At 43.3% G+C, this 26942-nt stretch overlaps 1 long non-coding RNA gene across 1 annotated transcript in view; it reads right to left on the reverse strand.

Annotated features, from left to right (window-relative positions):
• Positions 1 to 26942, reverse strand: part of LOC122458720 — a 125468-nt gene that overhangs the window by 70861 nt on the left and 27665 nt on the right. The window lies entirely within an intron of this gene.

The raw sequence follows: 26942 nt of genomic DNA on the forward strand, positions 1-26942 counted from the left end.
TCTTTTCACAGACTGATAGCACTGACAGGTTGCGTGATCTTTGTGTCAAAGATGCTTATATATAGTCTCACTCAGCCTCTTTAATCTGAAAACAATGGAAGTGTGGTGCTGTTCTGAGCAGGTTATAAAGGCAAGAAAACACAATACAATGGAGGCACAATGATTTCTAAGGCTATATCTTTGCCACATCAGATGGATATCTCATGGGAGACTGAATTATATTGCTTACCTTCTGATGACTAGTCAGGTTGCTCCCTTGAGGTTAGACACTGCAGAAGAAATTAACTGGCGGAATACACTATTAGTGATTGCAATGGCTTATAGCCCACATGGCCCATAGTTTGCATTATTGTGCTATTAACTGGGACTGCAAAATCTTTAGTCATTAGTGTCAATTTTGTTTTTGCTCAGCAATTGGAATCTGTGAGCATAAATTAGCCTATATATCATGACGGAGGCTTTGGTAAGACCTGTTACAGACTCAGACCCTAATGGTTGTATTTAGTTATCAGCTTAATTCTCTATTCAAAAAGATTCCTTTGGCTCTTATTAACAAGTGTTCATTAAACTAGAGATTCTGTCCCTGGTGTAAATCCACTGATTTCAAAAATAGGATGAATTTTATCCATTGTTACTAGCCTCACTACCCAGCCATTACTTACTCTCACAAGCATTCTTGCTTCATAACAAAAAATGCTATGTTTGGGACCAATGACTTTTAGAAGAGGGTTGCTCCAAGAAATCATCCATCCATCCATCTTTCTAGGCAGATATCTTAAAGATATCTTCCAGTTTGAAAGACTAACATTTCTAGTAGTATCACTCTCTATGTCTTGATGAAAATAGAAGGATCTTTAACAATAGTGCCTATCCCTTAGCTTTCTATCCATCTAGCTAATCTGTCTCCTAATCATTTTGATGCACTAAACATGCCCTAGTTCTAGAACAAAATACTTACTTTTCAAAAAAGTTAATGATCCACCTTTATTAAGGTAATATTCTAAGTCTTTCTGAACTATTGCCAAAGCAACATTTAATGCTTGCATAGTACTTCTAAGGAGTTAAAATTGTATAAAAGATATTTCTGATGCTTAAGATTTTTTTTGTTTTAAAGAGCACACCTGACAAATGCAGTAGAACAGAATAGATTAATTGCTACAATGGATGAAGGGAAGGTTAAGGACCAGCATAGGATATAGGTTAAGAACAGGGAGACATCTTCACCAGGACTTCGATCTGAGATATGTTTGGGCATGTAAATTTTCTGTATGATTTCGGTAGTTAGCACAGCCATTCAGAAACTTGACTTGATTTCAGAACAATGGCTTTTGTCTGACTGCCAGGACAATCTGCTTCTCATTTAAGTGCTGCAGAGAACATGGTGATTTCTTTTAGGTCAGATTGCTGTGTGACATAGTGAGAACCGATTCAAGATTACTGGTGGCATTCACAGAGCAGCTGCAAACAGTGGAGCACCACTCCAGGGATCGAGAAACAAGCACGTACTAGTGAGATTGCACCATAATGCAGACTTGGGGTGATAAGCAGTGGCTGCAGAACTTTTGGATGTGCAAGACCACTTTCCTGGATCTGTGTGCTAAGCTCACCTACACCTCCAGTGCAGGGACACCAGAATGAGAACTGCATTGACAGTGGAGAAGTGAATGGTGATTGCACTGTGGAAATCTGCAGTGCCAGATTGCTACTAGTCAGTGGGAAATCATTTTGGAGTTGGAAAATCCACTATGGGGGGCATTGTCATGCAAGTGTACAGGGACATTAATCGTTTCCTGCTCTGCAGGACTGTGACTCTTGGCAATGTGCAGGACATAATGGATGGATTTGCAGCAGTGGGGTTCCCAAACTGCAGTGGGGTGATAGATGGCACACATATCACTACGTTGGTACCATATCATCTTGCCACGAAGCACACCAACAGAAAAAGCTACTTTTCTATGGTTATGCAAGTATTGGTGGATCGTGGGGATGCTTCCCCAACATCAGTGTGGGCTGGTCAGGGAAGATTCATGGTGCTCTCATCTTTAAAAACACGGGATTGTTCAGAATTCTGCAAGCAGGGACTTTCTTTCGTGACTGGCAGATTACCACTGGTGATATTGACCTGCCAGTTGTGATGCTGGAGGACCCAACCTACTTCTTACTGCCCTGGCTTATGAAGCCTTATACCAACCACTCAACAGCACCAAGGTAAGAGACAACAACTGGCTCAGAAGGTGCAGAATGGCAGTTGAATGTGCTTTGGGTAGATTGAAGGGGCATTGGTGGTATTTACTCACAAGATTGGATTTCAGTGAGAAAAATATCCCAACAATTATAACTGTCTATGTTTCCTGCACAATATCTATGAAGCAAAGGGGGGAAAGTTGCCAGCAGGGTGGAGTGGCTGTCTGCTGAATTTGAACAGCCAGACACATGGGCTATTAGAAGAGCTCAACATGGAACTGTATGGTTCAGGGAGGTTTTGAAAGAGCACTTTAACAGCGAGCCACAGTAATGTGTACTGTGCTCTACCTGGCCCTGCAGTCTGGGGGTCATTAGGAATTGTATGGTGTTTGGTGCACATCTATGAATACAACACTGACAATGCACCTACTAATTTTGTGTTGCTTGCTGTACATTTATGATTATTACATTGTGTTTGCAGCTGATCTTATAAGGTGTGTCAAAGTGTACAATCACAAGTAATTGGGTGCTTTCAGTATCACCAGCCATTCTGCAGCATATGTTGGGCACTAATATGGATGAATTATTTTCCAAACAACAGAGTTTTAATGACTAACAAAAACACTTAAAAAAATTCTGTGCAAGTTAAAAGCAAATGCATTAAAACCTTAACACATTTATGGAAAAGAGCTTAAAGATAAGGAAGGAACATTCATGTCCATTTTAGCTACACAGACATAAACTGTGGCTCTCAGAGGTCAGCATATATGAAGCTGTGGTTGTCCTTAAGGGCCCCTGGTGTGGAGTGGTAGGAGTAGGGATGTGGCCCCAGATGCCACATGGAATTTTGAGGACGGGTGGGTAATAGGGAGGTGCTGTACTGCAGTTCTCCATGGACTGCAAAGGTAGATGAGCCCAGGATTGTTGAACCTGTAGGTTCACAAGAGTCTGCAGCATCTGTTTGCTGCCGAAGAAGCCTCATTACGTCCTGGTGCATCTTCCTCTCTGACTCCTGGGCCTTTCTCCTGTCTGCTTTTTCCTTCTCCGTATAATGTGCAATATTAATCCTCTAGGCCCCCAATTCATGGTCTGATGCAGCACTGGCTTGCAGGATTTCCCTGCGTCCTTTTATTTCTTCTTCTTATCTGGCTCAGGTGTTCCACATGTGTTCAGGGGGGCCCCCTCCAGGCTGCAATGGCAGCAGCTATAGATAAAAGACACAGAGGGTACCATCCTCAGTATAGTCACAATGTAAAGTGGAAGTGAAGATTCAGAACTCCCTTCTCAAGCTCCCCTAAAGTTTTACACAAGACATGCTTATTCACACTTCTGCTTCAGAGTCCTTATGTATGATGCCCCTCATAGCACCAACTCCAGGTGAGTGTGGGCTGCCAGGGGTGAGGGAAATGAGAAGGGAATTGCACAGTTGCATGAAACTATGAATGATGGGCAATGACACTGAATACTGGCACTGTTTTCCCCAGGAGGTGGTGATTTTAGCTGATACCTCACTCCAGAGGGTAACAAAGGTACAGAGAGCAGAGCTGCTGCTGCGGGTCTCAAAGCTGCCCTGGGCCTGTATGCTGCTAGTCTATTTATTGCACTGGTGACAGTCAAAGTTATCATCACCTGGCATGGGAAAGTGTTCCACGGTAGAGGAAGAAACAAGGCTGCCATCCATGGAAACCTTGGGGAGAGGATTGCAGAGGACCTTCCTGAATGTTTCATCGAGTTCTCCCAGGAGGATTCCAGGGACTTCCCTGCGTACATAAATAAACTGCTCTGCGTACATAAACAAACTGCTCAGATGCCTAACTCTACGGGGCTATCTCTCTTTGTTGTACTGACACTTCTGCTAGTATAAGTAAATTAATGAAAAGTTGACAACTGTGTCCTGCTATGTTGGGGGTGCCATCACTGTAATGGGAAATACATTTACCCACTTACCTGAGATTCCTTCCCCTGCATTAGACAAGGATGTGCTTGACTGCCAAGACTGAGTGGACTGTGGTAGAGTCTCAAAGAAGTTCTGGCTTGCAGCAGAGCTGGACCCCATGGTCGCCTGTTCCCCATCCTCTTCCTCCTCCTCATCCATCTCCTTGCCCTCACCATTCATGCCAGGGGCCTGTGGTGGTGTGCAGGATGGTGGATGAGTCTCCACAAAGTATGAGATGCTCCTCTTTCTAAAAGCATCAGGTCTGCAGCTCAGCACCAACTATTGGCTTCCCTGACCTTCTGGTATGCCTGCTGCAGTTCCTTTGTTTTCACATGGCACTGCTGCTAATCCCTGTCATACGCCTTCTCCTGCAATCGCTTGTGGATGTGCATATCTCTATGGCTGGTCTGTAGCTGTGCTTGAACATCCTCTTTTCCCCTCAGGCTCAGGAGCTCCATATCTCCTGTCCAGTCAAAGACGGAGTGCATTTGGAACATGTAGCCAGCATGGTCTGCTGGGCAGCTGCACACAATAATGGAGAGCTACTGTGCGCTCTCCAAATCTGGACAATCTGGAAAAGGCATCTCAAAAAATCATGGGGCTTTAAGGGGACACCTTTCTGGTCTCCATGACCCCTGGGCAGTGGAGTTCATAATTGTGACTAGAGCAGTCACTGTCAGGTATTGTGGGATAGCTGCTGGAGGATGGTTAGGGTCAATGTAGGTAACACAATGTCTACATTCACACTGTATCAACCTCAGTACGTCAACCATGGCTCAACACCACTTGGGGAGGTGGTGTTACTATTTCAGTGTAATGGGGAGCTTACATCAGTGGAAGACAAATTTAGGTGTAGATACACACACAACTAGGTCACCACAAGGCAGTTTACATCAACCTAACTTTGTCATGGAGACCAGGCCTAAGTGTTCAGTTCGGTTACTCAATTTCTCCCACTGCTTTCAACTTCCAAAGAGGGTGGAATCCAAGGCTCTGCTGCTAAAGCAGGCTCCAAAAAGCTGTTGCCACTCCCTACCCAGGTCTCAACATCAGCTTTTCTTCTTGGTGCCACATACAGCTCATTCCCCCCTCTCCTGGACTACCAGTGTCCTTTTAAACTGCTCCTCCACTGGGAACCTGCCTTGCACCTGTTTGGTGGCGGGGGGAGGGGGGAGAAGAAGATTCCCTAGGCCAATATTGCTCTACTCCCCTCCCTGGTTCAATATGGGACCTATAGACCCCATCATAGTTCCTTTTACAAGTTTCAAAGAAGACTCCCTGATAGCTGCCATTTGAAAATTACCCCTTCAGCCAGTTTTGATGTAAAGTAAAACATTAGGGAAATGTTAGAAAAAAACCATCCTGGTCCTTATTTTAAAATGCCTTTTTTTCCCCTACAAAAAATTAGCAAATCAATTAATCTTCACTGAGTATTTTAAATCACTTGTTTGTTTTTTACCTGCATCATTTGTAGAAAGGTAAGAAACATCTGAAACGTGTAAATTTGAAAAATGGGTGAACCATGTTTTCTGTCAAAATAATCCCAATAATTCCCAGACTGTGACTTCACATCACATTGCAGTCTACAAGAATTTTAATTCTTATTGTTATGAACCTCCAGAAATAGGGATTTAAGTTGAAATATATTCTCAACTTCCTATAGCACTGCTACCAATATTATTATAATAAATTATTGTTTGCAATGTTGTAGCCATGTTGGTCCCATGATATTAGCAAGACAGCGTGTATGAAGAAATATCTTTTTTTGGATCAACCTCTGTTGGTGAAAGAGACCTGAAGACAAGCTCTGTGTAAGCTCAATAGTGTGTCTCTTTCATCAATAGAAGTTAGTCCAATAAAAGATATTACCTCACCTGCCTTGTCTCTATAATAGATTAGAATAGTCCTAATAATTTTTAAATGATATGTCCAAAAGTGTTCTTTTAAATAATGTTTTATTATTATCATTATTACCCGGGGTAATAATGATGATAGTAATGACAGGGCTTCTGTTAACATACGCAGCTTTGTTGAGGAAAGCGGTGTTCCTACACTGACAGAAAAACCCCTTCTGTTGGTGTAGGCTGAATCTACACTATGGGGCTATGTCAGCGTAGCTATATTGGTATAGTGTCCATAGTATAAACCAATCCTAATTCATACCTGATTTGTGTACCCACTGTGGTTCTCATGGGTCATCTTTGCCACCTTCTATCTCATTTAGAATCCATGAGCCCAGGCTTCACAGATCCCCAGGCTCTTGATATTGGTTATCAGGTGTCCCCAGTATTACCAGCCAGCTAGTAATGATGAACTTAGACTCTGTGTTTTTGGAGTAACTCCTTCCTTGCTCCTTCACTTCAAGGCCCAAGTAAAGCTCCGCTGCCACCAACAGCTAACCAGGAGCCTGGGAGCATGTGTATATCACATCACACTCTATAATAACAAGAACTCATTGGCTACACCTCTGCCTCTATTTGTCTCACTTGGCTCCACCTCTTCTGCCAAACCGCACCCCTTTCTGTTCCAAAAGCCAGATCCCTGTACCATCATCTGCCTGTTTGACACACCTTATGCTGATTGGTTGGGCTAATGGACCAGGTGAAAGAGCTGGGGCCTGGAAATAACTCATCACCTAGCTATTCAATCCTCTACCTTGCAGCGCTGCAGCATCACAACTTTTCTTTCATTATCTGTGCACCAGATTGGGAACCCCTTCTTAATATTGGTGCGTAACTGTTCACCAGCGTGAGTAGGAGAGTCACAATCTGACTCTTTATGATTAGTATCTGTACTGTGGGGGAATATACCAGTCATCAGTACAAATGTATTGTGTTTTATCTAGAGAGTTAATTACTGCAGGGTCTTAATCATAGAAGTGTAGGACTGGAAAGGCCTTTGAGAGGTCTTCTAGTCCAGTCCTCTGCAAGGCAGGACTAAGTATTATCTAGACCAGGGGTTCTCAACCTTTTTCTTTCTGAGGCCCCCCCAACATGCTATAAAAACTGCACGGCCCACCTGTGCCACAACAACTGGTTTTCTGCATATAAAAGCTAGGCCTGGCGTTAGGTTGTAACAAGCAGGGCAATTGCCTGTGACCCTATGCCACAGGAGCCCCGCAAAGTTATATTGCTCAGGCTTCAGCTTCAGCCCGGGTGGCAGGGTTCAGGGCCCTGGACTTCAGCCTTCGGCTTTCTGCCTTGGGTCCCAGCAAATCTAATGCTGTCCCTGCTTGGCGGACCCCCAGAAACCTGCTCATGGACCCCAGGTGGCCCTGGACCCCTGCCTGAGAACCACTGATAGACCAGTGGTTCCCAAACTCATGCTCTCCCTTACCCCTGTCTGTGCCCCCAGGGGGGAACACAGACAGGGATAAGGGGGCCAAGGCTGGGACCGCAGGGGTCTGGGGCCAGGGCTGGGAGCAGAGCCCCGGTTGGGGGATGTGGCTGGGGGTGGGACCAGAGCAGAGCTGAGAGCAGAGCAGGCTTGCATGACCTCCCCTCCCTCCCCACTCCCCATGGGGGTTGGCCTGATTTCTTCCCTCCCACAGCATTTCCCCACATCTCTCTGACAGGTATTTGTCTAACCCAGAGGTAGGCAAACTATGGCCCGCGGGCCACATCCAGCCTGCAGGACCATCCCCCGGCCCTTGAGCTCCCATCCGGGGAGGCTAGCCCCCAGCCCCTCCTCTGATGTCCCCCTTCCCCTGCAGCCTCAGCTCGATGCACCACCAGCACGGCGGCATGGCTGGCTATAGCTGGGCCATGCAGCTATGAGATCCTGTCGCTCTGAGAGGCATGGTAAGGGGGCGGGGAGCAGGGGGGCTGGATAAGGGGCAAAGGTCCTGGAGGGGCAGTCAGGGGGCGGTTGGATGGGGTGGAGGTTCTGGGTGGGGGGGCAGTCAGGGGACAGGGGGCAGTTGGATAGGCATGGGAGTCCCCAGGGGCCTGTCAGGGGGTGGGGGTGTGGATAGGGGTCAGGGAAGTCAGGGGACAGGGAGCAAGTGGGGTTGGAGAGGGGGTGCAGGGAGCGGTTGGAGGGAGCGGTTGGAGCCGGGGGGGGGGTCCCAGGAGGGAATGGTCAGAGGACAAGGAGCAGGGGGGGATTCGATGGGTCGGAGTTTCTGAGGGGAGCAGTCAGGGGGCAGGAAGTGGGAGGGGCGGATAGGGGGTGGGGGCCAGGCTGTTTGGGGAGGCACCGCCTTCCCTACCCAGCCCTCCATACAGTTTCACAACCCCAGTGTGGCCCTCGGGCCAAAAAGTTTGCCCACCCAGGTCTAAACTGTTCTTAAAAATCTCCAGTGATAGAGATTCCACAACCCCCCTGGGCAATTTATTCCCAGTGGTTAATTACCCTGACAAGAAGTTTTTCCTAATGTCTGACCTAAACCTCCCTTGCTGCAATTTAAGCCCATTGCTTCTTGTCCTATCCTCAGAGCTTAACAAGGACAATTTTTCTCCCTCCTTCTTGTAACAGCCTTTTATGTACTTGGAAACTGTTATCATGTTCCTCCTCAGTCTTCTCTTCTCCAGACTAAACAAATCCAATTTTTCAATCCTCCCCCATAGGTCATGTTTTCTAGATCTTTAATCATTTTTGTTTCTCTTCTCTGGACTTTCTCCAATTTGTCCACGTCCTTCCTGAAATGTTCCGCTCAGAACCAGACACAGTACTTCAGCTGCAGCCCAGTCAGCGCAGAGTAGAGCAAAAGAATTACTTCTTGTGTCTTCCTTACAACACTCCTAATCCGAGAATGATGTTTTCTTTTTTTACAACAGTGTTACACTGTTGACTCATATTTAGCTTGTGGTCCACTATGACCCCCAGATTTCTTTCCGGAGTACTTCTTCCTAGGCTGTCATTTCCTATTTTGTATGTGTGCAGCTGATTGTTCCTTCATGTGTGGAGTACTTTGCATTTGTCCTTACTGAATTTCATCCTATTTACTTCAGACTGTTTCTCCAGTTTGTCCAGATCATTTTGAATTTTAATCCTGTCCCCCAAAGCACTTATAATAATAAATAATCTTAAATATTTAATGTTTAATAAAACATCTAAAATTAAATTAACTTTTATGTCCTTATTCCCACTGCTCCCATCAATTTATAGATGGAGGTACAGTGTCTTTTCTAGAGTGATATTGTCCTTTTAATGTTTTTTTTCTTAAAGCTTAGCATTGCTCATGATAACAGCAGAGCTCATACAAGCTGTTTGGCTGTTTAGTTTCAGTATTCAAAGTTCAGTTTGAATGGTAAAGAGGAAGCTAATGATTAAATTGGAGACCAAATAAATTATGATAATAAATTATTGTAGTATACACAGTCTTTAATTTATCTTGTGTACACAGCATGGAGAGTCACAAGTCTAGTTTATTATATGGGTTCTTCAATAAAAGATATGGTATCTATTGGAAAAACTGGTTTCTTCTCTTAATAGACATCAGCTGCTAATACTCACCCAGCAATATATCTGCTCTGTTACTTGCTGGGTCCCAAGGTAAGCATGCTATAGTGAATGGAATGGAGCATCAGACAATTGGTTTTAATCCCTTTATCATTATTTATTTAACCCTCAGTGCTTATCCTTTTGGTGATTGAAGTTATTTCTCAGATAATATCATCAAAGGAGTGCACAACAAAATTGATGTTTTTTTATAGAGGATGATCAGTTTTGTTCATTTAATAAGCATTGAGGCCACCATAAAATTATAAAGAACTTTAAAACTGTAATCAAGTGAACAGAGCCAAAAGGCATTTTCACAAATGTTGTACACGTCACTTACCAACGGTAATGGGGAAAGAATGACAGAATAGCATATTGTTTGATAGGGCTGTTATTGTAATGAAGTTCTGCATAAACAGGATAGTTAGCAAACTGAACTGATTATATATGTATGATGACCTACAACTGTTGAGTGCACAGCCTTTGATACCATTGAACAAAATGTAGCTTTTGAGGCAGTAAGTGAGAATGGACTTGCTCAGCCTGTCTTCTCATTAAACTGAAGGGAGGGATGATTATTTAACAATGAATGTAAAGGGGTCATGGCAGGAAATTGTAAGAAAGGATAAGCACAAAGTCAGAGACCAGACGAGCTATTTCATTTAGCCCTTCAAGATCTTAAATCTAAAACAATAGGACCTTTGAAAGAAGAAGTAGAGTACTCTCCCAAACTGAACAGGTTGTAACTAGAGAAAAGCAACCATAAATTAGTGATGGTGTACAGTCATTCACTGAGGCTCAGATTTTTAAAAGTATTTAGGTATTGCTGCACTCAGCGTGGCAATATCTAACTGATTTAGTAGCCTGGATCTCATTTTCAAAAGGGATTTGGACACTTAGGAGCCAAAATTCCATTGACAGTTGATGGGATTTAAACTCCTAGATGCCTAAATCACTTTTGAAAATGAGATTTAGGGTTTGTCGACACTGCACCACAATGTGGACTATGGGGTGTGAATTGCCGAGCACACCAAAGTGTTGCAATCTAATTGCCACATGTGGACGCTGCTGGCACAAACGAAAAGGTATCTATTTTCTGTTAACGTAGTCTTCTTCTAAACAGAACTATGTTAATGGAAACTAGATATCTTTTAGTTGCATCAGCAGTGTCAAGACAGGGTAGTTAGATCGCACCACTTTGGTACCGTCTGCAGTTTGCACACCCATAATCTGTACCACAGCTGAAGGTAACTGAACCTGTATTCCCTCTCTGTGGTCCATCAAGGACACCCATTCTCAGGCTTCCAGCTCTCCTGCCATCACCTCTCCTGAGTAATAATTCCTGGATAAAATCAAACTCTCAGGCAAAATTCACGTCACCTACATTAAAAGAAAAATATGCAATAATCCAGTTTTGCATAGGGCACTAGTGGTGGAAATGTGGGGAGAAAGTAGATTTAAAGCTAGCCTAAGTGGCCACTTGATGATTCTTCTTGCACAGAGGAATTTTCCAGTGGCACAGCTGGTCCTACACCATGTCACACTCAAATCCCCAGCAGAGGGGAAAATTTGGGATTGTGACAAGGGAAAGGGGCAGTACTGGATTTTCAGTCTCTAGTTGCCAGAATAGTCTGTTGTGGCTGCTCTAAGATGAAGAGATTCTGGGGTCCCTTTAAGTTTCATTGTGGGTGAAAATGGCCTAGGGATAGATACAGGACTAGATGGCCTTGGGATGTTTTACAGCCACTTTAACTCCCACCCTTTTGGGCCCTGTGCTGAACGGAGGTTGGCCAGACCCAGGAACTGGTCCTTGAGCTGCTCTAAACCGGAAAGTAGTGAGAGTCGGCAGTTTGTTTGTTTTTTTAAGTGTAATGCAATTTAGTCTCTGAGGGATGCACACAAAACTCTCCATTGGCCAATATATGTGTTTATGCAGATCAGTGGCCCAAACATCCCTGCATGTGGTGGCACGGCTGTTACTCCACCACAAAGGTTGGCTGGTTTCTATTTCAGGATATTCTTAGAGATCAGGGAACTGACCTATTGCCAAAGGGAAACACTTGACCCCCTGATTCCTGAGGATGTCCCCAAATTAATACAATTGCATCTCTGATATCCAAGTATGTCCTCCAATGGACACTTCTTGTTACTTGATACCCGACTCTTCAGGAATTCTTAAAATGGGTCTGTCCTGATCTCATGTATTTCTTCCTTCCATCTGTCTTATTAAATTTTGTCTCTGTAGGCTAGTTATTCACTGCAGGAGAAGGTTTAAAGAGAAGTTGGAATAGCAAATTGAGTCCCAAACACACAAACTTCCACCTTTCAAAAGGAATCAAGTCAGAATGTAAAAGTTATATGTATTCATGCACAATTATATTTCTGAGGAAAGCATATTCTGCTGTCTCTGTATAGTCTAATCAGAAATGTGATCTCACCATTGTATCTCAGCAGTAATAAAGATTTCACCTAACTCATTCAGTATCATGAAGGTATTTAGGAGCCTAGAGATGCAGATAGGTGCGTACAGGGATTTTCAAAAGCACCTACATAACTAAATACATTTTTAAAATCTGACTCGTAGTCTGTTAGGAGTTCATTTATGGCTTGATTCAATTTCCATTAATTTTCCTTTAGGAGCCTTCACTTGGAAGTGGATTGGCCCCTAATGAATGAAAAATCCAGAGTGGTATTTAATATTCTTCATCATCATCTTCAATTTTTTTATTGATCTGAGTTTCTCCTTCTTGGTACTAATTTTTATGATTCAAAGTTCAAATGTCCAAAAATGCAATAATTGCCAACCTACCAGATGTGACTGAAATCCTGTAATTCCTATTGCACTTTTGTTTTGACTTTCCATAAGTTATTAAACCCTAAAGACCTGGTGGGCAAGGATGTGGGAGAGAAGGGAGAATGGACCCTCCCCCTACCTTTTTGCAGTCCCCAGAGGAGTCAGACATAGCTGCAGACCCTGCACTCTCCCTGCACTTTTTGTTGTTGTTGCAATACAAGTTCTTCAGACTAACAATTTCCAGATACTGCATTCCTACTCTCTGCTTGGACAAGAATTTCCAAGAAGACATGCAGGTTATTTAATAGGGTTTCATAATGACAAATATCTTCAAACTCGCACACATTCAGAAAAGGTCAAAGCTATTTAACCAATTCGGTCACTGTGACCTTCAAATTTATTTGAGCATAAGCTTTCGTGAGCTTCATCGGATGCTGTAGCTCACGAAAGCTTATGCTCAAATAAATTTGTTAGTCTCTAAGGTGCCACAGGTACTCCTTTTCTTTTTGCGAATACAGACTAACACGGCTGCTACTCTGAAACCTGTGACCTTCAAAGAGTTTTAGGTGGTTGTATCTAATATCCTTTCAATCCTTGGTCTCTCTCTGCTGAAATGGCTAACAATAGTGCAAATGCAGTGGGGAGTGAGATCCAGACTATTTTTTTACATTCCTGTAACCTTTATTTGCCATGTGAGGACAAGACTCTTTGAATATTGAACTTCATATATTTTCCTTTAGTACTGTACAGTATCTGTATACCATTAGAGAAGCAACATAAATAAAATAGTCACTTGGATTTAATAACCTAAACCAGGCCCCATAACTCAGCCAGATATCTTCAGTACCAAGCTCCCATTCCAGTAGCCGGCTCAAAATCATACATGAGTCATCCTGTCATCCCACACAATCCTTGTTGTCAGATGGTCTGGTAATGTGAGCCCAGCCTGTCTTTGAGACCTGAGTTTGCTTTTCGTTCAAAATAGTATGTGTTAGACCTTCTAAAACCAGACACCTCTATCTGATTTATAGATACATGGCCAAATTCTGGTTTCAGTTACACTTCAGCTATACAGCTGAAGACAGGTCTTAACACGTCTAGACAAGGTGTAAGCAAGGGCAAAATTTGGACCTGAAGTGGCTAGTAAAAGTGCAAAAAAGATGATGAGAAATAAGGTGGGTGAGGTAATATCTTTTACTGGACCAACTTCTGTTGGTAAAAGAGACCAGCTTTCAAGCTACACAGAATTCTTCAGGTCTACAGCTAAATAGAAGGTGGAACAGATTGTTTAGCATAAGTAGCTAACACATATTCTAACAGACCATTCAAGGCAAAGTGGGCCATGACAGTAAACACCCCGACAGTCATAGGACAAAAAAGGGAGTTAATGGGTTTCAGATTGCCGTAATAAGCCATACATCCAGTGTCTTTATTAAGACCATGATTTTTAATGTTTAGTAAAGTTATGAATTTAAGCTCCCAGGCTTGTCCTTTGAAGGTGTGCAGGTTTCCTTTGAGGACATGGACTCAGAGGTCAGATATGGAGAGATTGTTTTATCAAAGGTGTTCGCCCCCATGTATCAAGCTCTGGTTCCAGGCCTGGTGGTTGGAGTGGTGTTCGAACCTGAATGGAGGATCAGGACTGGCTGAGGGCTTCACTGAAAATGGAGTCCGGGGGACAGGCTTTGGGTCAGAACTGAGCTCAGAGTTCATAGACAAGCAACATCAGTATTGTAGTTGGAGTCCAGATACAGGCCAAAGGTTGAAGCTGGGTTGGAGTCAGTCCAATGGTCTTGGGGGTCAGGAGTCAGACTCAGGGCTGGAGCAGGTCAGTAACAGGGTTGGAGCAAGGTCAGAGTAGGGCACGTACAGGGCTGGAGTGGACTAGAACAAGGCTCAGCCAAGGCTGGGCAGGAACAGGAACGAGACTGAGGACAGGCTGGAAGCCTAGGGGAGTCTATAACTCCACGAGACAGCAGAAGTGTCCCTGACTGAATAGTGAAGTTGCACAGACTAACTTACGGGGTCAGTGAAATACCTATGCCTGAGGGTCATCTGACTGGGATCCTCGTCAGGAAGCAGAATACCTGAGTGATGAGTCACTGCAGGCTCTGTTGGAGGAGTCAGTCATGGCAGCTGAATGAACAGCCCTGGTCTGGCTGCAGGTTCGCTTCCCAACAAGCAATATGGTGTTTTTGTCTTTTATTGTTTTTTCTGTGTGAATTCATTCAAGAACATAGTGATTGGTTTCATCTATATAGTTGTTATTAGGGCGTTAAGTACATGGATGAGGTACACCACATGTTGTGATAGTCATGTGTAGGATCCCTGGCTCTTGGAAGGCTAATTGTGGGGAGTATTGATCATTGTAGCAGTGGAGATACGAAGGCAGGTTTTGGATCTGTTATTATGGCAGAGTCTGGTGCTCCTTTGAGCTGGTGTGTCCTGGTCTGTGGGGAGCTTGGCAAGATTGGGCGGTTGTTTGAAAGCCAGAAGAGGAGGGGTCAGGAAAGATTTATTTCAGAGTGTTGTCCCATCAAGTATGGGTTGTAGATACCCTTGTACTCCACAGGAAAAATGAAGAACCTCTAAAGCAGCTTGTTTCATATGAATATGTCTAGGAGTCTGACAAGGTTCCTTCCCCACTCTGAACTCTAGGGTACAGATGTGGGGACCTGCGTGAAAGACCCCTAAGCTTATTCTTACCAGCTTAGGTTAAAAGCTGCCACCACCAAAGTGTTACACAAAGAACAGGGGAAGTGCTCACTTGGAAACGTCTCCCCCCCAAAATATCCCCCCAAACCCTATACCCCCCCTTTCCTGGGGAAGGCTTGATAAAAATCCTCACCAATTTGCCTAGGTGAACACAGACCCAAACCCTTGGATCTTAAGAACAATGAAAAAGCAATCAGGTTCTTAAAAGAAGAATTTTAATTAAAGAAAAAGTAAAAGAATCACCTCTCTAAAATATGGATGGTAAATACCTTACAGGGTAATCAGATTCAAAACATAGAGAATCCCTCTAGGCAAAACCTTAAGTTACAAAAAGACACAAAAACAGAAATATACATTCCATTCAGCACAACTTATTTTATCAGCCATTTAAACAAAACAGAATCTACCGCATATCTAACTAGATTGCTTATTAGCCCTTTACAGGACTTCTGACCTGCATTCCTGCTCTGGTCCAGCAAAAGCATCACACAGACAGAGAGAACCCTTGTCTCCCCCCCCCCACCGCCTCCAGCTTTGAAAGTATCTTGTCTCCTCATTGGTCATTTTGGTCAGGTGCCAGCAAGGTTATCTTAGATTCTTAACCCTTTACAGGTAAAAGGGTTTTTCCTCTGGCCAGGAGGTATTTAAAGGTGGTTAGCCTTCCCTTTATATTTATGACAGATTCAAAGTTCCATTAATTTATTTTATTTTTTCCTCTGAAGTTAATGTTGTCATATACAAGTCAGCTGTTGGCATTAGGGCCTTTTTGTGTGTGAGGGGCTAGATGTGATGATAAATAAGTAAACACATTTCACTGAGGGCTGTGGTGGTTGTAACTGTGGCTACCTGGAATGGTTAATAGAGTCATAGATTTCCAAGGCCAGAAGGGACCATTATGAGTATCTAGTCAGCAGAGCAGCTCACAGCAGGAGTTTGCCTGGGACTGGTAAGTATCCGAGTGTGTGTGTTTGCTTGCTGAGGAAGTATCCGAGCGTGTGTTTGCTGGGAGGGAGCCTGAGTGAGTGTCTGATTGGCTGCTAGCCTGCAGGGGGCGGGCATTAGGGTGTCTGTGTGTTTGCGTCAGGGAAGCCTGGCTGTTTAAAAACAGCCGGAGCCTCGCGAACCAGCTGAGCGGCAGCGAACCAGCGGAGCAGCGGGGACAGCAGAGCAGCTCACAGCAGGAGTTTGCCTGGGAGTTCGCCTGGAGTGAGCCCAGTGAGGCTTACATCTTGCCAACGTCTCTGAGAAAGCTCCGTAGTAGGTAGGTGATATGGAAGGGGGGAATTCAGCTGTTGTGACCTGCACTGGATGTGCCATGTTTGTCTTTCTTCCACAGGACAGAAGCGACTTTGTCTGTACAAAGTGCAAGCTGGTCTCCATATTGGAAGAGAAGATTGAAGGTCTGGAGCAACAGGTAACGACCCTGCGTTGTATACGAGAGACTGAGGATTTTCTGGACCAAACTCAGGATAGCCTTCTAGGGGCACAAAGCTCTAAAGATGTAGAGCAGGTTGCACAGAGGAGCCAAGAGGCCAGTGAAGAAGCTTGGCAACATGTGACCTCCAGAAGAGGTAAGCGGAATGTCCGGGTTCCAGTAACACAGACACAGGTAACTAACCGCTTTCATGTTCTCTCCACAGGTACCAATGCGGAGAGTGGACCAGATGATATGTCTGGGGGGAGAAAGCAGAAGGAGACTCCGCTGGTTGGGAGGCATGAGATGCGATGTCCTGAGGTTGGAGGTTCCACGACCACCACTCCCAAGAGGAGAAGGCGGGTGGTGGTGGTCGGGGACTCTCTCCTCCGGGGGACTGAGTCATCTATCTGCCGCCCTGACCGGGAAAACCGAGAAGTCTGCTGCTTGCCAGGGGCTAAGATTCGTGATGTGACGGAGAGACTGCCGAGACTCATCAAGCCCTCGGATCGCTACCCCTTCCTGCTTCTCCACGTGGGCACCAATGATACTGCCAAGAATGACCTTGAGCGGATCACTGCGGACTATGTGGCTCTGGGAAGAAGGATAAAGGAGTTGGAGGCGCAAGTGGTGTTCTCGTCCATCCTCCCCGTGGAAGGAAAAGGCCTGGGTAGGGACCGTCGAATCGTGGAGGTCAACGAATGGCTACGCAGGTGGTGTCGGAGAGAAGGCTTTGGATTCTTTGACCATGGGATGGTGTTCCATGAAGGAGGAGTGCTGGGCAGAGACGGGCTCCATCTTACGAAGAGAGGGAAGAACATCTTTGCCAGCAGGCTGGCTAACCTAGTGAGGAGGGCTTTAAACTAGGTTCACCGGGGGAAGGAGACCAAAGCCCTGAGGTAAGTGGGAAAGCGGGATACCGGGAGGAAGCACAGGCAGGAAGGTCTGTGAGGGGAGGGCTCCTGCCTCATACTGGGAATGAGGGGCGATCAACAGGTTATCTCAAGTGCTTATATACAAATGCACAAAGCCTTGGAAACAAGCAGGGAGAACTGGAGGTCCTGGTGATGTCAAGGAATTATGACGTGATTGGAATAACAGAGACTTGGTGGGATAACTCACATGACTGGAGTACAGTCATGGATGGTTATAAACTGTTCAGGAAGGACAGGCAGGGCAGAAAAGGTGGGGGAGTAGCACTGTATGTAAGGGAGCAGTATGACTGCTCAGAGCTCCGGTACAAAACTGTGGAAAAACCTGAGTGTCTCTGGATTAAGTTTAGAAGTGTGTGCAACAAGAGTGATGTCATGGTGGGAGTCTGCTATAGACCACCGGACCAGGGGGATGAGGTGGATGAGGCTTTCTTCCGGCAACTCACGGAAGCTACTAGATCGCATGCCCTGATTCTCATGGGTGACTTTAATTTTCCTGATATCTGCTGGGAGAGCAATACAGCGGTGCATAGACAATCCAGGAAGTTTTTGGAAAGCGTAGGGGACAATTTCCTGGTGCAAGTGCTAGGGGAGCCAACTAGGGGGAGCGCTTTTCTTGACCTGCTGCTCACAAACCGGGTAGAATTAGTGGGGGAAGCAAAAGTGGATGGGAATCTGGGAGGCAGTGACCATGAGTTGGTTGAGTTCAGGATCCTGACGCAGGGAAGAAAGGTAAGCAGCAGGATACGGACCCTGGACTTCAGGAAAGCAGACTTTGACTCCCTCAGGGAACAGATGGCCAGGATCCCCTGGGGGACTAACATGAAAGGGAAGGGAGTCCAGGAGAGCTGGCTGTATTTCAAGGAATCCCTGTTGAGGTTACAGGGACAAACCATCCCGATGAGTCGAAAGAATAGTAAATATGGCAGGCGACCAGCTTGGCTTAATGGTGAAATCCTAGCGGATCTTAAACATAAAAAAGAAGCTTACAAGAAGTGGAAGCTTGGACATATGACCAGGGAAGAGTATAAAAATATTGCTCGGGCATGTAGGAAAGATATCAGGAGGGCCAAATCGCACCTGGAGCTGCAGCTAGCAAGAGATGTCAAGAGTAACAAGAAGGGTTTCTTCAGGTATGTTGGCAACAAGAAGAAAGCCAAGGAAAGTGTGGGCCCCTTACTGAATGAGGGAGGCAAGCTAGTGACAGAGGATGTGGAAAAAGCTAATGTACTCAATGCTTTTTTTGCCTCTGTTTTCACTAACAAGGTCAGCTCCCAGACTGCTGTGCTGGGCAACACAAAATGGGGAAGAGATGGCCAGCCCTCTGTAGAGATAGAGGTGGTTAGGGACTATTTAGAAAAGCTGGACGTGCACAAGTCCATGGGGCCGGACGAATTGCATCCGAGAGTGCTGAAGGAATTGGCGGCTGTGATTGCAGAGCCCTTGGCCATTATCTTTGAAAACTCGTGGCGAACGGGGGAAGTCCCGGATGACTGGAAAAAGGCTAATGTAGTGCCCATCTTTAAAAAAGGGAAGAAGGAGGATCCTGGGAACTACAGGCCGGTCAGCCTCACCTCAGTCCCTGGAAAAATCATGGAGCAGGTCCTCAAAGAATCAATCCTGAAGCACTTAGAGGAGAGGAAAGTGATCAGGAACAGTCAGCATGGATTCACCAAGGGAAGGTCATGCCTGACTAATCTAATCGCCTTTTATGATGAGATTACTGGTTCTGTGGATGAAGGGAAAGCAGTGGATGTATTGTTTCTTGACTTTAGCAAAGCTTTTGACACGGTCTCCCACAGCATTCTTGTCAGCAAGTTAAGGAAGTATGGGCTGGATGAATGCACTATAAGGTGGGTAGAAAGCTGGCTAGATTGTCGGGCTCAACGGGTAGTGATCAATGGCTCCATGTCTAGTTGGCAGCCGGTGTCAAGTGGAGTGCCCCAGGGGTCGGTCCTGGGGCCCGTTTTGTTCAATATCTTCATAAATGATCTGGAGGATGGTGTGGATTGCACTCTCAGCAAATTTGCGGATGATACTAAACTGGGAGGAGTGGTAGATACGCTGGAGGGGAGGGATAGGATACAGAAGGACCTAGACAAATTGGAGGATTGGGCCAAAAGAAATCTAATGAGGTTCAATAAGGATAAATGCAGGGTCCTGCACTTAGGATGGAAGAATCCAATGCACCGCTACAGACTAGGGACCGAATGGCTCGGCAGCAGTTCTGCGGAAAAGGACCTAGGGGTGACAGTGGACGAGAAGCTGGATATGAGTCAGCAGTGTGCCCTTGTTGCCAAGAAGGCCAATGGCATTTTGGGTTGTATAAGTAGGGGCATAGCGAGCAGATCGAGGGACGTGATCGTTCCCCTCTATTCGACACTGGTGAGGCCTCATCTGGAGTACTGTGTCCAGTTTTGGGCCCCACACTACAGGAAGGATGTGGATAAATTGGAAAGAGTACAACGAAGGGCAACGAAAATGATTAGGGGTCTAGAGCACATGACTTATGAGGAGAGGCTGAGGGAGCTGGGATTGTTTAGTCTGCAGAAGAGAAGAATGAGGGGGGATTTGATAGCTGCTTTCAACTACCTGAAAGGGGGTTTCAAAGAGGATGGCTCTAGACTGTTCTCAATGGTAGCAGATGACAGAACGAGGAGTAATGGTCTCAAGTTGCAATGGGGGAGGTTTAGATTGGATATTAGGAAAAACTTTTTCACTAAGAGGGTGGTGAAACACTGGAATGCGTTACCTAGGGAGGTGGTAGAATCTCCTTCCTTAGAGGTTTTTAAGGTCAGGCTTGACAAAGCCCTAGCTGGGATGATTTAACTGGGACTTGGTCCTGCTTTGAGCAGGGGGTTGGACTAGATGACCTTCTGGGGTCCCTTCCAACCCTGATATTCTATGATTCTATGATAGTCTGATCTCCTGTATAGCACAGGCCATAGAACTTCCCCAAAATAATTCCTGGACTATCTCTTATAGAAAAACATCCAATCTTGATTGAAAAGTTGTCAGTAATGGAGAATCCACCACAACCCTTGGTAAACAGTTCCGGTGGTTAATTACTCTTACTGTTAAAAATGTACGCCTTATTTCCAGTCTGACTTTGTCTAGTTTCAACTTCCAGGCGTTAGATCATCTAGGGGTTCCCAAACTTGGTTCATGGCTTGTTCAGCTCCAATTGGCCGGGAACGGTGAACTGCGGCCAATGAGATCTGCCGAGCGCCGTGGGTTGCCCACTACTCTTTTAATGTGTCCCATGTTAGTCATATATCAATCAGTCTAGCTTTTTAATCAAAATGTCATGCAGTACCAAGTCAAACCCCTTACATAACTCTAAGTATATTACATCAACTCTATTACATTTATCAATCAAACTAATCAAAAATATTATGTTCGTTTGAAAGGAACCAACTTCCGTAAACCCATATTGATTGGCATTAATTATATCACCCTCCTTTTATTCTTTCTTAATCAAGTCCTATATCAGCTGCTCCATTATCTTGCCTGGGATCAATGTCAGACTGACAAGCCTATAATTACCTGGGACATCCCATTTATCTTTTTTTTTTTTTAATATTTGCACAACATTACCTTTCTTCCAGTGTTCTAGAACTTCCCCAGTGAGCCACGTCTTATTGAAAATCAACACTGATGATCCAGCAAGCTCCTCAGATGGCTCTTTTGAAGCTCTTGGATGCAAGTTATCTGGACCTGCTGAACTAAAATGGTCAGACTTTAGTAACTGTTGTTTAACATCCTCCTGAGATGATAGTAGAATGGCAATAGGTTAATAGAGCGCAGGAGCTACTGCAGCAGGTGAGACAGGTGACAGCTGAGATTCTCAAAAGTATTTAGACTTCTGGGACTCAGGCACTTAAATACCTCTGAGGATCTAGGCCAGCCAGACTGGAGAACTCTCTGTGATGGCTTTAGGTGTCTAAGGAGTAATGTCTTGCTTCTCTTTCCCCCCTTATCAAAAATAGAAGAAGGAGATTGTTTTTAAAAATTTGAGTTCTTGATTATCTGCAATAAAGCAATGCCAATGAAAAAAAAATTTATCTCAGTCCTTGACATAAACAGACTTAAGGATTATTGGGTTAGAAACAATACCCATATCATTGTGCTTCTTTTTACTCTTATATTTCTATGACTTTCATTCTTTCACCCTGAGTAAATTTAGACTAGTTGTACAAAGTACCAAGACAGAAATCACAGCCCCACTCGTTAAGTAGAACCTTGATGCTTTTAAACTGGCTAGTTACTTTAGAACTATACAAAAATATTATCACCACTAGATGGCATTGATTCAGCATCCAAACTCAAAATACAGCCTTGACATGAGTATAGCTGAATCTCGATCCATCCAGAGGACTAATAACAAATGATCCAGAAATATTTAACCCCTTCACTCTTTTGTGAGTATACACTATCCATACTGAAGATACTTTTTTCTTCTTGCCTATACCAGCTTGTGGTGTTGTTGTGCATTGCTAAATAGCTACCATGCTTCAGTTCTGAGGCAGATGCATTTTAGTGGTGGATAGTACAGAAAACACTCCTTCCTCATTTTGAAGTTATGCAGTCGCTGCTGCTCATCCAAAAGAACAGCTGAGGTTGTCATTGTCCAGACCCAAAAGCAGCACTGTACATGGTGAACATCATCAAATATTGCCTGGATCCAACAGCTCCAGAAGTGGGAGGTATACAGTTGTTGCAGCAATAATTCCAAGAGCTGCTGGTCTTGCTCTCTGGCTGTCCATTGGTCCTGCTAGAACACTCTCCACTGCTCTGTTGCAGCTGCCTCAATCACCATGCAACTCTTCAAAGGCTTGAGCAGATTCTTTTCTTTCTGAGCAAAGAGCAAGAACTGACCATGCATGCTGGCCTCCATTTTCAGGAAAGGAAAATAGCACTGGTTCCTGCAGACTTGTGGGATTTTCCAAGGGATTTAAGGTAGGTTGACCTCTTCTCCTATAATGCACATGGGAACATCAGCATTTTTCCTCCTGACGAACTGCATACTGTGCATTACAAAAAAGATCATCACCTAATCCTCACCCCAAAGAAAGCATAATTGACATTCCCATTCCAGATCACAAATTCTGCCAACATCTGAAGCCAAATTTGTTGTAGATTACAGGCACGCGGGATGAGAGGCAGGATAGATATAACTCTGGAGCCAGAGGATTCTATGTGCCAAAGGGTTGTCTTGGTATATAAATGGGTTAGGAGTGATGGGGGAGAAAATAAGATTTCATAAGGTGCCAGTATGACTCCATATATGAAGCTTTTTAATAATCAGTGATGTGTTACTTTACATCTACCATCATTTCTGGATTTTCAGGTGTGTGTGTCATTTAAAGGATTATATCTAAAAGTTTAGCCTGAGCACATGGAACATGTGGCAAGGTGTGTTGGCTTAAATTCTTGTTCCTTTAATCAAAGGAAGTTAAATTATCTTTGGAAAAAAATACAGTTTGCTGCCAGAGCGAGGAAACCATTTGGCTCTTTTTTCATGTTTGTTCCACATTCTGGGTCAGTGTTTTAAATATTTTATTAATTCCATATCATCTCATGAAAAAAAGTTCTAAGCAAGTCATCTGTTCATATATGACCTTTTCTGTTTCTCGCTAGCTGTACACCTTATTGAATAAATGCAATTTATAAATGAAAATATATAAATATGGGAGGAGTACTGAAAAGAACTCAAGCAGCTCTGTTAACGAAAAAGAAAAGAGGAAAGATTTGCTCAGCAAAACTCACCAACCCTGGGAGGACATACCAAAGAGATCAGAAGCTTCCTAATTAGCTGACCAGTGGACTAATTTGTATCAGTACATGGAATTAAAAACTGCAGATATTGGCTAAAAAATATGCGCACACTAAGATACATAACCTTGCTGTGTATATCTCCCAATAGTGTTATTGGAAGTTGTATGTGGAATGAGGGGAGAATCTGCAATTTATTCTGTAATCTCTACTGACGCTGAGTGAAATCAATGGAACTACTTGCAGAGTCAGACTATTCAAACTGATTAATGATGACAGAATGTGGAGTCCAATCACTACCATATTCTCCCCTCACTCAAAACACAATTTCCAGTAACACCATAATAGAATTAGCTTGGGTGTCTTCAGAGGGATTCATTTTGGATCTGTCTCTAATATTTTCAGTTCTTTCCTTGTTCACTTGAGGAAGAGGCAGAGTTAAAGATACCAGTGGCAGTTTATCATTTAATTTTACTTTGTAATTCAGAACACAAAAAGGGAGAGACTACTTGGTTGTTGAAGATGAAACTCTGAATTTTCCTCATATACCATGTTAAATAGATTCCCAAAAAAACATTCAGGAGCAGATTCAGAAGTGACACATAAGATGATGTAGTGAAGCACCTTATACCCACTTACTCTCCCTTAGACCTACTTACACTTTAGGCCTACTTACACTTACATCTTTTGTGTATCACTATGCAAGGGAGTTTGAGTGAAATTTACATACTGAGAAACAGTACAAGAAGATTTAAGCAGGTACACATTAATGTAGGATGGCTGCTGTCAGAGGTGAGGTTAACAAGATATCCATTTGGAAAGTTTTCTTATGTTTGACATGGACATTTGTCATAGTCAGTTTTCTGGACATCTGGTCATTCTTTTAAGAATCTTTGAAATTTGAGATCAAATAGACATTTCTGGAAATGGATATTGGTCCATCTCTACTGGCCAATGCAGAGTTATTCTCTACAATGTTTTATAACACCTTTTCCTATCATCTTTTCTTAACTGTCTCAAGTGGGGTAGTTTCCAGCATTTATCTTAGAGGACGGCTTATAAGTTATAATAGATCTCACAGTTAGGAAATTCTGCTGATATTAAGATTAAAGGCTCTTAATTTCATTACAGTACCTCCCTTTTTTTACTCTACCTATTGTTCTTTTATTTGGTTTACATCCTTCAAATATTTGTGGACAGATATCCCCTCTTTCATTCTCTGTACTTCTCTGTACTTCCCCAACCAGTCATCATTTAGCTAAACTTTAGATAGTAGAGCAATATTCTAATACCCTTATTTAGCAGAGTAGTGCCTTAATCCATTAATAGTCTCACAGTTTCAAGGGTTTTGCTGCTCTTTGCCACCTTTTGTCTCTCCAGTGGAACTACTGGCAGAATACAGTACTACACAACATACAGGAATCAGGAATCAGAATCTGTCCCTAATTGACTTTAATCTTTACCCCTAGATCAGTCTTTTCAATCAGTTAATTAATGTTGCTGCTCATCTCTGAATTCTTTAAAATTTGTCTACATCTTTCTGGCCATTGAGCTGCCTTGAAATGAATACAATAAAGATGCAGTCTCACCAAACCCATAATGAGGTGGAAATGACACCTCTTTGCTCTGAGACATGATACCTTTGAATAGAGTATGTAGTTCAGAATTATGTTGGCTTTTGAATTTGTCTTCCTTGTTATTCTTCAGAACAATTCTTGTACAATTTGCCAGCTAGCAACAATTAATGAGTTACAATAACCTCTCTTTTTTGATCAATTGTTTTATTTACTTTGATTCAGTAGGGATATGTCTTGTAGATCAGACTGGTGAAGGTAATTGTTTTATGAATTTGTCTACAAGTGGCCAGAACACTTACATAAAACCAGGAAATATGTCTGGTTTTAAATCAATGCATAACCCATGCATGGATCATTGTAAACCTTCTATTTGACAAGATTTCTGTAATCCGGTGTTATCATATTTACATCTATGGAGATTATCTCAACCTCAATGAAGTTATTTATTGCAATATTGTTTCACCCTCAGCATCCTACAACAGGCGTTACTCTTTATCACTCTTCTACATGCAAAAAAGGTTTAGTCTGATTAATAAAAACTGCCAGCATCTTCTCTGAGTTGTCCCTAGCCTTTTGTCTATAGATTAACGCTTATCATTTCTCCTGTTACATGTATCACAACTATGAGAATTTTTAGATTCTGACTTTCAATTGATCATTTTCACAGATTTGTAATTTCAGCTGCTGAAGCTTCTGAAGGATTGGACATTTTTAAAGTTAAAAACTGAACAAATTCTCAAGACTGTTCTATACTGCTTGTTTTTTGGATGTCACTGGCCAACAGCTAAGTAGCATTGCCACTGTAATGTTCTTATGCCTCTGAGCCATAGCATCTGTGGCAGTATGTGGTCATTAGCTCAAGATCTTGATTTTGTTACCCAATATTTTAAAAACTAAAGTGGAAGCAATTAAAGAATTAGAGATGTCTTCCACTGCAGAGGGCATCAAGAACATATCTAATTTTAACTAAGCACAGCATTCAGAGAGTTTGGGGAAAGTACATATTTGTATAAAGTGTATGTCAAAGGAAATGACTCCCTTTCCATGTCTTTAACATGACACTGTTGCTGTACCAGAAGCTCAAATACATGGTGGCATTTTGTGAAGCCCCTTGCAGTTTCTAATGACATACAAACTCATGCTGCTGCAGTAGCTAGCTCTGAGTTTTACAGCTGGATGGACTGGAACAAGAAGAAATGGAATAATTTGTCCAGGATCACCCAGCGAACCAGATGCTTAGACAGAATTTAAACATTTTTTTTGTTTTTTAGCTCAAGAGTTCATTAGTTACAACATGTACAATTTACCATAAAAAGGACTATAAACATTTGATCATGTCCTTAAAAAAATCATGGATTTAAGATGCTTTGCCTTCATAGTGCAGAGCTGGATTAGAGAGAACTGAAAATCTGGAGAGATGGTTCTATCTATTATCATTAATTGTTATTGTAAAAGCGATTCTTCTGCAGAAAGTTACATCTGGACCATATTTCAGAGTAGTAGCCATGTTAGTCTATATCCGCAAAAAGAAAAGGAGGACTTGTGGCACCTTAGAGACTAATTTATTTGAGCATAAGCTTTCGTGAGCTACAGCTCACTTCATTGGATGCATTCAGTGGAAAAAAATGCATCTGAATGCATTCAATGAAGTGAGCTGTAGCTCACGAAAGCTTATGCTCAAATAAATTTGTTAGTCTCTAAGGTGCCACAAGTACTCTTTTTCTTTTTATCTGGACCATAGTTAATTTTCTGCTGTTTCAGAATGTGACAGAGGGTAGTTGCAGAAAATAAAGATTTCATCCTGACTCTCTTTGTTATATCCCTTTGCTAAAACATTCCTTACATAAAGAATAGAGAGCAATAGAAGAAGAATGTCTGTATCTGTCAACTAGGCAACAGGCAATAAGTGCCTGTTAAAGGCTTTTAGTCCACCCTCATGTGACTGGCAAACACCTTCATCTCTGTGCAAAAATTAAGCCCACTCCCAAATTGGTGTAACAAGCATCCATAAACTTAAGAACCGTATTCAACAGATGTGACTCAAGCTACTAGCACAAGATAATTGAAGCTTAATGCACTAAAGTAGGAAGCAATATTACATGTAGACATTTGCATTAGATCTCTGATGATGCTTTCAAAATTCAGCAGATCTAGTAAAATCAATTAAGCCTAC

Source organism: Dermochelys coriacea, chromosome 2 (genome assembly GCF_009764565.3).
Source record: "Dermochelys coriacea isolate rDerCor1 chromosome 2, rDerCor1.pri.v4, whole genome shotgun sequence".
Classification (NCBI taxonomy): Eukaryota; Metazoa; Chordata; order Testudines; family Dermochelyidae; genus Dermochelys; species Dermochelys coriacea.